Raw genomic sequence first — 11,178 nt, forward strand, 5'->3', positions numbered from 1 at the left:
CCAGGGAATCACAGCAAAACCTAGAAATAACAAATATTTCATATTTTAATTACAGTAATTATATGAGACTCTCATTGAGCAATTACTGCTCCCAACAGTTGATCCAAACCCTGTTCTGTGCTCTGCCCTGGGAATGAACACCAGAGTTTGTGGGTCTCCTGCTCTTGTTTGCAATGCAGAGCATCACCCTGGGGGGGCCCTTGGTGGTGTCTTCACATATCTTGGGATGTGTTGGGACAAGAAAACACTTGATGGAGAGTAATTCCATCCAAATTAAAGTAATCTCAGCAATAGCACTGTGGTCACCTTATTTCATAATGCAGGTCAGCAGCACAGCTTGCCCAGCAGAACATTGTTATGGATGAAGCCCTCAGAAAGGATATACCAAGAATTCCTCCCCAGCCAGGTGAAAAATAAGTTTCTTTAGTGCCAGACTTGAGTGAACTGTCTTTAAAATGTACCTTGTAAATTGTGTCTGCTCAGAGTCAGTGATTTTAAAGCTGCTAAACTCAAAGTCTCTGTCAGGGTGTCCTGAGACAGCCGGGGATGCAGTGGCAGCTCTGTGAGTGAGTGAGGGTTTTTCCTCTCCCTGGCTCCAAGTGCAGAAGGGATTTATTGCAGTGAAATGGTGGAAGCAAAGCTGCAGCTCAGACCTGCCCAGACCCATCTCCCCTTCTCCTGCAACTCAGGTTCCCACCACAGATCCCTGTGACTGAAATATCCCCACCTGCCAGAGCTGTGCTCAGCCCTTGGAACACCCAACTCCACTGGACTGGAGAATCAAAGATATCAGAATGAAGAGTATTCATTTGCTACATATTATTATACCAAGGTGATATATAGAGAGAATTTCATTTAGAAGATACTGCAAATCTTTTGGAACACTGTCACATCATCCATACAAACACAAATCCAGGTGGGGCAGGGGAAGATCCGTGTCTGAATATTAACTTCCCAACAATTCCTGAGAAACTGTTCATATTAACTGAATACAACAGAGGGGAATTGGAGCACTTTAATAAAGCATGAATAAATAATTGGTAATTAGTACTTTACATCAGTACTTAAATAAAGCCAAGCTAAGAAAGAAATATTTCAAGTATTTTACTCCATAGATAAATGCTAATGAGAGGATAATAAAGGGATGTACCCAAAACCCATTAGATATCCAAGCAACATCAGATGAGACCTCTCCATTGGCTTTATTCATACAAATAATCCTTAAAATATCCACTGAGAATTACATCCTATTTATCTAAGATCTCCTGACAGCAAGATCAAAATGACTTTCGGTTTCCTGCTACAGCTGAGCAGAAACACTCACACAGGGTATCCTGGGGTTAGAGGAGCTGATGTAGGTTAATGCATCAGCTTTCCACCTCTGGATAATTCCCATCAATCCTGCCTCGTTCTCCAAATGAATCCATACCTGCTCCACCCAGCTTAATTGCTGTCCTCAACAAAATCAAAGCAACCTCTCAGCTGGAGCAAGTGTTTAAAACATGGCCAGACCGTAACAGGTCCACAGCCTAAATTCACAAGAAGAGTAATTTCCAAATGTCCAAAATGCCAAAAAAAAAATAAAAGAAAAAAAAAAGGAAAAAAAGTATTCTTAATAATGCAAAAACTCCCAGGACAGTTCATCACTCATTCATGGCTTCAGCTGGTTCAAGAGCAGCCAGTGGGGAATTTTGTCTTCATGCCAAAAGGAAAGGCCCAAGCTGGAAATTTTAGATTTAGAGGAACACAGAGGGACCCTCTGAAGTTCAACTCTTCAAGGGCACTTTGCTCCCACATGTTTAGAGCTGTGGGATATTAATGAAAAAAACAGTGTGTTAAACAACTCCACGTCAGAGACTCTGATTTGGAAAGAGCTCCTTGACGTGGATTTAAAGAATTAAGGTCACATCAGAATCAAAATTTCTGGGAGATTCAAGGATGTCCTCTCAAAGTGAGACCCAGAAGAACTGATTTGATTTAAAATGTCCTTCTGTGACTGAGGGAGAGACAAAGGGGATGAGCCCTGCAGGCCACGGTGCCAGGGAAGCAGAAGAGGCAGCTGAAGCTGATATTCTACCTTTTCATAACTCTAATATTATTTTTTTCCACCTCTCAGGAAATACACATTTTTCCTCAAGTTCTGATATAATTTGGAAGAGTTTACATGGCTGTAAGCTCTACTACTGACATACTTTATCATTCATTACCCTAACCCTTGTGGTAGAGGATTTCCCTTTTCTAACAGAAAACAGTTGAAGCCTTTTCTTTCTCCCCGTTCATTTGGAATGTGGGAGGTTATTTGACACTATAGAATTGTCAGACCCTCTTAAGTCTTTCCTGTCCTCCCTTGCAGTTTAAATAACACATTCTCTAGACCTGTAACTGCTCTTTCTGCTCTCTGCTGGTCTCCACTTTACCCAAATCTGTGCAGAGCACTGACATCTGTCAGCAGATTGATCTCTCTAACTAAGGCCCACCAAAGTTAGGAGGAAAGATTGCTCACTGCTTTTCCAATACAACCCTAAGAACAGATTTTCTGGCCAGAAACCTTTTTTCCTAGGAATGAAGAAGGGATATTATACCTAAATTTATAAAGGTTAGGTATATCTCATAGTAGCTTGAGTTGGTTCTGCTCATACCACTTTCTCTTACACTGCTCTATTCTTAGGCCAGTCTCCCAAGAGATCCAAATTTTCCCTTTATTATCCCATAAAATTTATTGATATAAACTTCTCTAAAATGTACTAATCTTTTATTTTACAGTTATTCCTTCTTAGCTTCTCTTAAAAGTTGATACACAACTCAAAGTTAATCCTTGAAATCCTGAAAAAGGACTTTTAATCATCATCATTATCATCACCTATGCCATGAAACCATAAGAGACGAAACAACAGCAACGAGAACCAGAAATACAAAAGTTAAGTCGAGCAATCTGACAATTTTTTTCCACGTATGGAAAGAAAAAATACTGTCACCACAAGTAAATTGCAAACATTTTCCCTGAAAAGACAATAACCTGTAAGTTTTGGGGCAGGAAATAAAATCATAAGATGTTTTAGTGCTTTGTTTGCCAACAGCAGTGAGTACAGTAATAGCTGCATTATTTTAGGCCCTGCCAAAGGAGTCCATCGAGCTGTCACCCACATGTACAGCAGCCACCCAAGGCCTTCTGTATTTATGGCAGCAATAATCAGCTGAATCACAGCTCTATTTCTTAAAAGCATCCCTAAATTCCACAAATTTAAAAAGCAGAGGCTTGAAAGTTTTCCTGAGAGATATGACTGGTTTGGTTAACAAGAAAAAGGAGTTGTACAAGTAGAATACATAAAGTTTTCTACGGGTTTCTTTCCTTTCCAATTAATTTTCCAGTATTGCCACCACTTCACCTCTGGAGAGCAAGAATGGTACTTTTTTGACATTTTCTGTAGTTGTCCCACTAACAGACTGTACAATAACCTCCCTCAGCATCTCCTGCAGGGTGGAGTTGTCTGAGCTGAGATTTCTGACGTCCATGTCCTGCTAGGAAATATCTGACAGGGAGTTTGGGACTCCAAAGAGACCAAGGAGTGAAGCTGAAGGCTTTGGATGGATGGAGTTGAGTGTCTCCCTGTCTCACCCCTTCCAGCTGCCTGTCCTGACCTTCTCCCGGGGTCAGTGAAATATGGAAAGGGAAACACAGTCCCATTTTCCTTTCTGCTGCTTCTGTTAGAAGGACTGGGACCTCCAGCAGAGGATAAAGTAACTAGGAAATCAGAAAAAGAGGAGTGAAGTTTGGAATCCCAAGAGTGGTTTGCTTTAAAGGAAGTTTAGTTAGAGCCCTGGACCCTGAACAAGTGAAAAAAAAATTGTGAATAAGGATAAATTTTCAGAAACAGGAGGATAAACTAGAGAAATTGGACTGCTTAAGGATCTAGAAGATAGTTTGTTGTACCAGAAAACAGGTAAAAATGCACAAATTCAGATACTATACTTGCACCTGCTTGATTACACAAAATACCTCCAGATCCTGTCTGCAGGATCTCTACCTAATTTTCAGAATTATAAATTAAACATGCACATAATGTTGTAGTATTATTTATTTTTGCATCAAAGGTGGTGTTACTCTGACTGGATTCTTGTTGCAGTCTGTCTTATTACTTAAACTATAGGAAAACACCAAAGGAGGCTCCAGTGTTGTCTTCCAAAGATAAGAAGAAAGTTTGAACTCCATATAAGTTAAAAGAACAAGTAGGATGATTACAATCTAATAACAATCTCTGTTCTGGGCTAGTTCAAAATATATCACAGGTAGAACCTGAAACTTCTCAAAAGAGAGCAAACAGCAAACATTTCAATCCTGACACTTCCCTACAGTTCTGTTTTCTCTTTCCTGGCATTATTCTCCTTTATGAGAACATTTTCCATTAAAACAAAGTTCCCCCCCAATAAACAGATAATATAAGTGAGCAGATGTGATGGATCTGCAGGCAGGCAGCACATATTGCAGCACTATTTCTGGGTAATAGATGTGCACATCAAGAGAGCAGGAGAACTTGAAAGGTGCTTTCATCACCCTTCAACACAGATTTTACATCTAATCTATATTTCCATTAATCCTGCAAGGTAATAATTTAATATGTAATCTATGGAAATAAGAGTGTCTTGCTTCTTTTTCATTTCCTTTCGCGTTTTTTTCCCCCTTCTGTTGTTATTATTAGCAACAAAACCCCTTAGAGATGTTGACAATTGTTGCAATAGTTGTGCTTCTTCTCCTAAAGGAGAAAATTCAGTTCAAATCAACAATAAACAGAACTTGAGTAATTTGAACTCAGCCCAACTCAATTCTGTTCTCTGTTAGTTTAACTTAATGAGTCTGCAAAGAGCCATCAGCTGAGAACTATCTTCAAACCCCAACACACTAATTATTAAGAAGAGGCAGTTTATAAGAGGAATATTTAGTAGGGATAGAAAATAAATGGGATTATTTCTATAATAGAGCTTGTTTATAGCGAGACAAATGTGAGCTAATTCAGATTTTGGTCCCGAAATCAAAAACGAGCTTCACGACGTTTCACCAGCCCAAATCACCCTCTGCGTCGCCCTCTCTAGTAATTATATCTTGACAGTGCCTAATTAGTTCCTCAAGTCAAATTCCCCCACAACTATCACATTTGCAAAGAAAATTTGAAAAAATACACTGCAAACACAGAGCAGGTAGAAGGCTCGGAAGGCACAAGAAACAGCAGTGGGGGTGTGTGGAATGTGTGTGTTCAGTTCGGTGGCACACGGGGCTGATGCAGAACTGCAGTTTTCTCAACTCCAGCTGGATGTAGACAAGAACCAGGAGGCTCAGGTCAAGTTGAGCCCCTGGGTGTCCCCCCAGCAGAGCCAGGAACATCCATTCTGCCAGAGGAGGCAGCTGAGGAGCAGCAATTTTTATCCTGGTCTTAGGTGTGCTCTAATATTCCTGCTCTCTTCGCCCAGATCTTCCTCTCTGTGACCCCTCCTGTGACAAAGAGGTACCACAAACACAGGAGGGACAGCTTAAAGAGTCAGAAATCCCCATGAATCACTAGCAGAAGTACCTTTAGATGCCTGATTAATTAACAACTTAGCTCATAATGCTGTTCAATGCTACAGTTCTCCCCAGGGAGCTCCACCACACAGTGCTTACCTCACCCCACATAAAACCAGTGTTTCAACCTCTTCTGAGGAAAAACTCCCAGAGCACGTGTCTTGAGGTAAGGGGTATGAATTCCAAATTATTGATTACATGCAGAGGTCTAAGTAGGCTGAGAGAATTGGGATTGTTCAGCCTGGAGAAGAAAAGACTTCGGGGAGATCTAATTGTGGCCTTCCAGGACCTGAAGGGAGCCAACAAAGATTGAGAGAGACTTTGGACAAGGGATGTAGTGACAGAACAAGGGGGAATGGCTTCAAAGGGAGAGTAAGTTTAGACAGAATATTAAGAAAAAAAAATATCTCCTGTGAGGGTGGGGAGGCCCTGGCACAGGTTGCCCAGAGAAGCTGTGGCTGCCCCAGCCCTGGAAGTGTCCAAGGCCAGGTTGGACAGGGCTTGGAGCAACCTGGGCTAGTGGAAGGTGTCCCTGCCCATGGCAGGGCATGGAATTGGATGATCTTTAAGGTCCTTTCCAACCCAAACCATTCTGGGATTCTATGTCTACCTCTAGCTCCTGTTGTACACCTATTTCAGCAAAACACTGAAGTGCTCACTCAAAGTAGAGCAAGTGGATTGTTACTTTATGAAGCTGAGGTAACAATGACAAATGGTGCTTATTTGAGGGTTATTAATTAATCATAAATAAACTACTTTAGGAACTCCAACAAAAATATTTAAAAAAATCATATTCACAAGTATTCTTTTATTGATGTTCTACATTGATTTCTTTCTCCAGAATGTGTTGGTTATGTCCTACATATGTAGGATTTTCACTGGGTTTTTACAACATTAGCACAAGTGAGTGCTTACAAGCCTTAGCAAATATTCCCCTGTTCAAAGCAAGAGCTATTTGTGAACAGAGCAACATGATCTGATTGTTTACATCCCCAAACTGCAGAAAGTACTTTCTCTGGGAATAAAAAGTTGGAAAAAGCAACGAGCAGAAAATGAGCATCGTTGTTTGAATTGGCACCTCAGCTGACTTTAACCCACCCACCCTCAGGGTGCCTCTGCCAGCAAATCATTACAAGGAGGAACAGGCAGAGCAACAGCAGGTACCTCTGTGCACAACTGTTCAGAGAACTTGAATCAAAGCCTGAGGAACTCTCCATGCAGGTAAAAGAGTCTTCTCTCACAGCTATGGAAAATTGGGTGCCCTGGAAAATGTTTTGGAAAGAGACAGCCGAAAAAAGTATGGAAATAAATAACAGGTAACAGACACATTTTGTCTTGGAAAGAGACAGTTGATAAAGAGAACTTGCCCATCATTTGATGAGCTACAGGGATGTCACTGAAGCAGCATCAGAACTCTGCACACACCAATGCATTAGGACATACCAATTATTTACTGATATGTTATTTATTTTGTTTATCAGTAGAAAGTGAAGACTCACCTATTAATGTTTATCAATTGGTTTTCAACTGCACACCAACACAAAAAATAGAAATTGGGGAGCATTTCTCAGCTCCATGGAGCTTGGAGTAATAAAACCTCAGTGGATATTCTTAGTGTGTCTACAGCATAATAGGCTTGGGTTCCAGAACAGGGGGACATTTGCACTCCCCTCTCCCACCAAAGCTTCCCACCCCACATCCCAGGCTGACTCCTTAATCCACTCACAGTAACAGGGCAGGTGGAAACTTTCTGTGGGTGGACACAAACACAGAAAAACTCCACTCTGTCAGAGTTTGCAAACCAAGGCCAGGGAAAATGAACCAGACCTGCTCTTGAGTCCTGCTGGGCCAGTCACCCCAGGGAAAGGCAGATTATGGCTGTGTGTAAACCAAGGGTAGGTGAGCACAGATTTAAGTAATAACAGGATCCTTAGAGCATTTCAAATCCCATTTGATGGCCAACATCTCCTGTGGCAAATTCTGCACAAAGCAGCTGCTAAGCTTTTAATGAATGTGAAGTTGGTGTTGAAAATAGATACAGAGATGACTGTATATGGCTGTACAAACAGAACAAGCCAGAGATCAATATTCCTCTTTACATCTATTAGCAAAACACACAGTAAAAGTCAATTTCATTAATAATGTTTCTTCTGTTAATTTAATTTTGCACCTTTTACCTTTCTCATTCATTCCAGACAAACAGTTCCTCTTCCAGATAAGGATTACAAGAGCTTTGCATATTTAAGCTAAACCTAATTTCAATTCTTGATTCTATGGGAAGGACTGGGGAAAGGGTGGGGAAATCTGAGCGTCCCAATTCCTGCTGTGGGCTAAACCAAGGAACAAATCCCTGCAAGGCACTGGATTCACCCTCTTTCCTTTGGCTCTGCTGTAAAGGAGAACACAGGACTCCAGACTTGCTTGACCAGCAAAGTTTCGGGTTGTGACTCCACCTGTGGTCCCTGATGGTGCCAAAAAGGCTTCCTCAGACCCCTCAGGCACCTCCCTCCTGATGGATGCTGGGGACCAGCCATAGGGATCTTTTCCACAGCCAGGTGTGTGCCCACAGCACCACCAAAATGTGCTCATTTTCTCTCTTGTGACACCAATACTGGGATTTTGGTGATTTTTTTTTTTCTTAGTGACACAATAAAATATCTCCCCAGAGAGCCAAGTGCACCAGAACAGTTAAACCTCTTTGCATTTCCTCAGCAACATCAAACATCCTGGGTAAGGGCCTCCCATAACTCATGGAAACAATCAAAACATTACATTTCATTACTTTTTTACTTAATAATGCTCATTTTCCTCTTTCATTCCTCTCAGATTTTGAATCTTTCCCATTGGCAAACGTATCAAACTTGGAAGTAGTTTTGAGTTTCCCCTCAGCCATCACTTCTTAAATGAAACAATCATAAATAGAATGCAATTGTGAGTTAAACCAGATTTAAAGCAGAGAGCAACTGCAATGAAGCTGATCCTCAGATTTGAAGGTTATTTTCAGCTTCATTAAACCAAGAGCTTACAGGGATCTGCAGGAACTCAGTTTTTCCCTGAAAGCAGAGAAAATTGCTTACTTTGAGACACCAAAATACCTTGATGTTTATGAACATCATACACAATTTCAAATCAATAGGCTTTTATCTACTCATTTGATGCAGTTTTAATTAGAAACTCATTTTTACAACCATATTTCTGTGATATTTTTGACATTTAACCGAAATTCTTCATATAAGGAGAGTAGCACAGCTTTCTTTACATAAGCACAGACACATTAATTTTAAGGGTCTTTATGACCTCAGGTGATATATGTAGCTATTAATATATAGTTATATAACATATGATTATTAGTACATTATATAAATATTAAGTTCTACATAATTTCATTGCTGAATATCATTAATTTTGTTTAGGCATGAAGTGCTCCTTAAACAAATAAACACACAGAAACTGCACAAACAACAAAACCAGGGGAGTTTGGCTTTGCTGCAATTTTAATCTGCTCATTTACCTTTTCCTTCTTCTTGAAAGTTAAAAACCTCAACACTAGAGAGGCTTCTTAAATTAAATAATCATTGATGTATTTCTGCCCAGTTTTAATGATTCCAACACTCTCTTGCCTGCCTGGTAAACTCCTGAAACCTGCTGTTGGGGTGGAGAGAAGGCTGTAATTCCAATGAAACCATAGGAATCTTTCAGGCCTCCAGGGTTATGGTTTTGGGTCAGTCAGAACTCTCTTTTGGGGGCTCAAGTGTGACAAATGATGATGGAAGGTCACAGACATCACTGCAATGTTTTTCTCTAAAGACCAAAATGCAACCACTCTTAGCAAATTAAGCAAAGGCCCAAGGAAAATATAGATAATATTCCAGAGCACTGTTCCATTGGACTGGGTTTGTTATTCCCCTCCATACACCTGTTTCATCAGTCATGCACTACTGAGTACCAAGTCCATCTTCTGTGCCCTCTATAATTGCAAATCAATCATTGCAGAAGAATTCTAAGCAAGCAAACAACACTAATAAGAGCAAAAAGTAACCCCTAATTAATTAAACTTGAAGCCTGGGTAATCCAAGTGGCCCTGTGACAGGTAATCATTGCTGGGCTGGTTTAATAACCAGGTTCATCCTGACACTTCCCCTCTCTCATGGCCACTGAGTCTGTAGGTTTGTTTATTTATTTTTTTTTTTGGAACCTAAATGGGATGGGAGAATTCAATGTTCAAATTGAAATATTTTGCTTACAGAGTAACTTACACTGAAGGTTATTTTGTGTATTTGGGAACACTGTTTACACTCCACAGTCCTCTTTCCAAACACAGAAATGAAATGTTACCTCAGGATGAGATGGACACACATCCCCAGACCTGCCTGTTCTCTCTACCTGCGATAGCTACACTTGTACTTTTTGCTCAGGGAAACTCCTACTCATGACAGAAAAAGGAAAAAAAAATATGCAATATTAGCCTATGTGGGCAGTTTTATTAAAGCACAAGTGTTTGCTTTGTATAAGCAATTATTTTTTATTTTTCTGCCATTTTCACCTCCAAGCCTTTTGTTTCAGTTCCTGTGTCTAAATGGAATTACTCACTCAAAAAAGAGCTGTGAGTAAAGCAGGTGCTCTAAAGCACAGCCCTGTAACACCAGGAGTTCCTGATGTACTAATACAGGTTTTTATGGGTATAGGGATTTTTTTTTTCCCCACATAGTTTGGCTGCACCCACATAGTCTTCCTGATCCTTGATCAGGAGTATCCTGATGCTAAAATCCCAATACAGACACGGACTACAGCTGTCCCCAGGCAGAAGAGGACAATCAGGGGGAGCTCCAGCCCACTGAGCTTCTTGCCCATCTAGACCCAGAGAAACAGGAAAAAGGAAAATACGAGTAATAGCTTTGAAAACTCTATAAACTGCACTACTAACTTATTAAATTAGCAACATCTATAAATTATTCAGGTTTTAAATCGTGTCTCCTAATCCCAGTGTTTAAATAAAACACTCCTTAAGGATTGTGTGTAATAAATCTCCCATACAGGATAATTCACCCAGCACAGATTACAACATTATTACACCAGTGGGCAATCACTGAGAAATGTGTTTTATTCCCTGAAAACCACTTTACACACAGAGAACAATTTTCTCCTGAGATTAACTATGGAGTTTCTTACAGGTTACTGAAATACCTGAAATGGAAAAGAAACAAAATCCCTTTTTTTTCCCCCCCTCCCACATTTTCTTTCTTCCTTTAGAACAAACACAACTACATCCTGTTTCACGAAGGAGGTTGTTGATTTGTGAAAAACACACCTGACAAAACCTTTAATGAGGTCTGATAACGCGCTCAGGACAGGTGGGAAAGGCAAGACAGAGGTAACAGGGTAAAGTACTTATTGCTACAGTGGAAGAACAGATCACCTGGATAAGCCCTTGGGATCTCACAGGGGCTGCAGTTCAGTGAAAGCAAAACAAACTGTCACAGGAGCTCCAGTGGTTGCTGCTGAAATCACAACTTAAATGTGGGAGCATATTTATATGGATTCCAAGCCCTAAACTGCTGTAAAACTCATGGTTTTCCCAGAATTGCACTTTTTTTTTTGTGAGGCAGAGCAGAGTGAGGTGTGCT

The sequence above is a fragment of the Pseudopipra pipra genome, chromosome 10, assembly GCF_036250125.1.
Source record: "Pseudopipra pipra isolate bDixPip1 chromosome 10, bDixPip1.hap1, whole genome shotgun sequence".
Classification (NCBI taxonomy): domain Eukaryota; kingdom Metazoa; phylum Chordata; class Aves; order Passeriformes; family Pipridae; genus Pseudopipra; species Pseudopipra pipra.